Genomic DNA, 5,368 nt, shown 5'->3' on the forward strand with positions numbered 1-5,368 from the left:
AAATAAATTATTCCAAATCTAGAATAAAATCTACATGAACTTTTTCTATTTTTGTAATAAAAAGGATCAAATGCCAAATGCAATTTGAGATTAAGTTCTAGGGATTTTGATCCGCTAGATAGTTACACAAGAACAAGAGGAGTATTTCTAGTGGTTTAGATTTAACAATTAATACTAGAAATAAATGTTCTGAGAAATTGCAATAAGTTCTCTGCTGTTTTCTTTGTTCAGTGTTCTTCTGTTTTTTTTGATATTCAATGCTCTGTTGAAAAACAAACAGCTGCTGCACTTTATATTCAATCCTGTGTTTTTAATTGGCAAGACAATCATTTTAGCTCAGCAAGACAATCCTTTTAACTGGTAGAACTTTCGGTAGGACAATCCATTGAACTGGCATGACTTTCGGCAGGACAATCTAAATGAAGTGGCATGACTTTCGGTATGACTATTGATTGTCATACCGATTGTCATACTAATACAAAAGATTATCTTGCTGAATTAATTTTGAATTTAAATTCAAAATCAATTCTGAAAAACCAAAATATTAATTTAGAATTAATTAATCAATTAATCCAATTAATCAATAAATTAATCTTTGCAGATATAATTTATTTTCTTAATTAAATTATATGACTTAATTAATTAATTAGAGAATTAATACTAATCTTGAACAGCGACCACTCTTCTGACAATCTTCTGAAAATCACTGAATCCATCTCACCACTTCAATGTTGACACTCGATGTACTGTCTGGTTCATGAATGACTAACTTCTGTAATGTTTCTTCATGTCTTGATTTTCTTCAGATTAAATCCCTGTAATCAATTGATACCCTGACGAGATCTCTGTCACTTGATTAAATCCACAATCTTGAATCATATCACTGAGGCTTTATCAATTTCTTGAGCTTCTTCCAGTGAATTAAGTCCTCAATTCTGTAGACGAACAATGTTACTTAATCCTTTGACATATGTTATTTTGAGAGATCTCTCTGACGATAGAACCACTATTTACTTGTTACATCCTTATTTGAGTTGAGTTAAATCCTCGAATAAACAAATAGGCTATGACATATGCCTTTCACCTTTAGAACAACTTTGCCTGTAGATTTGTTTATAACTTCACAGTGTTCTTCAAAGAAATCCACATGATAACCTCTGTCACAGATTTGACTAATACTCAGCAGATTGTGTTTAAGTCCTGAGACTAGAGCTACTTTTTCAAAGATGACATTCCCAAGATTAATATTGCCATATCCCAGTGTTTTTCCCATGTAGCCATCTCCATAAGAAATACCTGGGCCAGCTTTCTCCACAAGTCTGATAGCAGGGCTTTATTTCCAGTCATATGTCCTGAACATCCACTGTCCAGAACTAGGATGTTCTTCCTGTTGCCCTGCAATCACAAAGACCACTAATGATTAGTTTTAAGGACCCAGACTTGCTTGGATCCTTTGGCCTTATTAAGTTTGTTAACATTTGCAGCAGATTTAACATCAGATTTTATGTTAACATTTTTCTTATTAGAATTTACAGTATCAGGCTTTGCATCAGAACTTACACTAGGAGGAATAATGCTAACTTTCTTTAAAGAAGGTTTTATTTGATAATAATCATAGTACAAACTATGATATTCCTTACGAGTATAAATGGAATGCCATAAACTACCACAATGAAAACAAGGATTTTGTGGCCTATATCTAACAGACTGACTCTTAACTCCTGATTTTGAAGGTAAGGAGTTTATGTTTTTATTCTTCCTGCAAAAAGAAGCCAGATGGTTAGAATTTACACAGTTATAACATTTCTTTCTTGGAGCATTAGGAACAGGCTTATAATCATTACTTTTATTCACACCTTCCTTTCCATTCCTATTATTCCTAGGTGGCTTTACCTTGTTTACATTCTTAACTTCTTTCAGCATATGCTTAAGCTGCTTCTTTATCATTAAGCCTATGTTAACTTCAGTTGGCTTATCCTATTTTGGTTTGTCAGAAGTTAATTTCTCTTAAACTTCTGATTTATCAATATCAGACTTTACAGCTACAAACTTAACAGGATTTACCTTTGGCTTTTGTTAAACAACTATAGGCTCAATTTCTACAGTTCCTTTATTATTTGTATCATCTCCATAACCTAAGCCCTCCTTCCAATTTCCACTACTTAATAAATTCTGAGTTGTTCTGCCAGAGTTAGTCCAAGTCCTGATAATCTCTCTTTCCTTTTCTAACTCAGTTTTTAGAGATTCATTCATTTTAAGCACTTTATCTCTAACATAGAAAGCATCATCTCTATCTTTCTGAGTTTGATGGAACATAACTAACTCTTTTTCTAAATAATCAGTCCTCTTTTTATAAGCAAGATTTTCAGAAGTTAATCTTTCACATGTTAAAGTTTGATCTCTATAACTAATGAACTTAGTTTTAAGATATCTTCTCAACTCAGTAATACCATCAGTATGAAAAGCATAAGTTGTTTGAGGTACCTTTATCTTAGTAGCTTCAGAACTGCTATCAGCATTTGCCATCAAGGTATAGTTCACCTCACTTTCAGAATCTGAAGTGTCTGTCCATCTTTTCTTCTTTGTGACAAGGGCCTTGCCTTTGTCAATTTTTCCTTTCTTGCAATTAGGAGATCTGTGGTCTTTCTCACCACAGTTGTAGCATTTGACATTTGAGTAATCTCCTCTGTCAGACTTTCCTCCTTTGCCTTCAGATTTTCTGAAATCTTTCTTATCAGAACTTGCACCTTTCCTGGAAAACTTCTTTCCCCTTCTGAATTTCCTGTATGCAATCTTTGTAATTCCTTTCACCATAAGTGCACACAGCTTCATCATCTCTTCATCAGGGTCCATCTCAGATAGACTTTCAGTTTCTGAATCCTCATCACTATCAAAACTTGATGATTCAGTATCAGACTTTGTGATGAGAGCCTTTCCTTTGCCTTTCTTTGAGACAGCCACTTTAGGGGATTCCTCCTCATCCTTAAGAGCAACTGTCCTTGACTTTCTCCCATGCCTCTTGCTTCTTTGATCCATCTCAAGTTCATGAGTCTTGAGCATACCATAAATTTTATCAAGAGTAGTTTCATCAAGAGCATAGTTGTCTCTTATAGTTGTGGCCTTCAAATCCCAACTTTCAGGAAGAGCTAAAAGGAATTTGAGATTAGTATCTTCAAGATCATATTCCTTATCCACCAGTGACAGATCATTTAAGAGTTTGACAAATCTATCATATAAACCAGTTAATGACTCATCAGGTTTTGAGTCAAAGTGCTCATACTCTTGAGTGAGTATAGTCCTCCTGTTCTTCATAATTGAATTAGTTCCCTGGCATCTTGTCTCCAAGGCATCCCATATCTCCTTTGCAGTCTTGCAGTTAATTACCCTGTTTGACATGACATTATCAATGGCACTGTGCAGCAAATGTCTTACCTTTGCATCCTCTGCAATAGATGAGATATCTTCAGGTGTATATTCACAATTCTCCTTTGGTACAGTCTGTGCTGGCTGATCTGCAACTACAACTGAGAGCTTGGTTGGCTTATGTGGTCCTCTTTGGTACAGTCTGTGCTGGCTGATCTGTAACTACAACAGAGAGCTTGGTTGGCTTATGTGGTCTTTCATTAATTCTGTCAAGGTATTCCGGATCTGTAGCTTCCAGAAACATAGACATCCTCACCTTCCATATGGGATACTCAAAAGGTTTCAGTATGGGAACCCTAAAAGTCTCATATCGATTATGGATTTGAGTCTTTGGAGTTTGTGCTTCTTCAGACATGATTGTTTTTGGATCTTTACTGTATGTATGTTAACATATTGCTCTGATACCACTTGTTAGGTCACACACACTGTAGAAGGAGGTTGAATACAGTGTTTAGTACAATCAAATCGAATATAAGAACTCAAGTAACAGAACACAGATTTTATTCAACACAATAAACTCTGTTACAAAGAACTGTTCTCTCTCAGTGATGAACAAATTATCACGAGAGCTGCTAGGGTTACAATGAATAATAATCTCGATTAAGATAACACATATAGTGTAAACCCTATCTGTGTTTATATACTACACAGTTACAAGATAATCTTCTAATTGATATCGAATATAATTCTGCTTCCTAATATATATCAACTAGTTATCTTTTCTTCCAAGTATTCTATTCTTCATAGAATTCTTCTCCATGCATATATCTTTTTATGTTTATTTTGAACTTCTTTCCTTTCAATCAGCCACCTTCCTTATCTGAACGTCTCCTTAAGTCCTGATATTATCTCCTGATAAATATCTCCTGATAACTTAAGTTCTGACAACTTAAGTTCTGATATCTTAAGTCCTGACTTCAGTATAAGTACTGATTTCCAATTAAGTCCTGATTTGTCCTGTTAAGTAAGATCTGAAAACTAAACAAAAATAATATTATACATGACATCACAAATATATCTAACAGAGTCGATGTTCCCGAGTATAATATATGTATATTTATATATATATATAGAGTTTTCTATAACTATTAATCGGATAAGGTATATCTGATAGTTTTGAATAATAATCAAACTTATTTTCGATTATTCAAATAAAGATCGTACTTTGGTATAAGTATATCTTTTGTTATTTATTATTCATTTCAAATATGAGTTTTAAAACTTCTACTTCATTTATTTTTATAAAGATTATCCTTTATGGGAATATTATTTAAATAATAATATTCAGATATTTTTCAACATATTGGGACTGATTTATTTTATTAAATCAGTATTACTCCAAACATTCTTAAAATTGTTTTCGAGTCTTCAAAATGATTTTAAAAGTTAGAGCGGATCCCAAAACTCGTTTTCAAATTTAATATCTTCCTTTCGAAGGGGACTTGAATACTCACTCAAAAATCTGAGGGATCCAGCTCTGTGGTGTATTTTATATTCGCAACGAGGTTGCTATTTTGAGAAAACAATTTGATTACTTGCCCAACGTTCGGGAAGTAAGTCCATCTAATTGAGTCGGCATAAGCGACAGTCCGGGGTATGGTCTATGAAGGTGTAAGAGGCTGGGTGACAGTCCATCCACGCGTGAGTGGCAGGGTAATGGTCTAGCGCGAGGTCCTAATGTGGCCAGGGTGATGACCGGCGAGAAATTCATCCATCTACAGTAGAAAAGGTTACTTTTGGTATCTTTGCCTGATTAGCAAGATATCGGGTTTATGCCAAAATTCTCTTCGTTCCAAACTCACTGGGTATTATAACTCTGTTTATACTTTTCATAACAGAGGGTTTCAAGGAATGTATGAGATATATATATATAGGTGTGTATATATATCGGGAATTAATGAAGTATCTAGTAACTTCATTTCTTTAAATGATATTTCAAAGATTG

The sequence above is a fragment of the Apium graveolens genome, chromosome 5 (genome assembly GCF_009905375.1).
Source record: "Apium graveolens cultivar Ventura chromosome 5, ASM990537v1, whole genome shotgun sequence".
Taxonomy (NCBI): Eukaryota; Viridiplantae; Streptophyta; class Magnoliopsida; order Apiales; family Apiaceae; genus Apium; species Apium graveolens.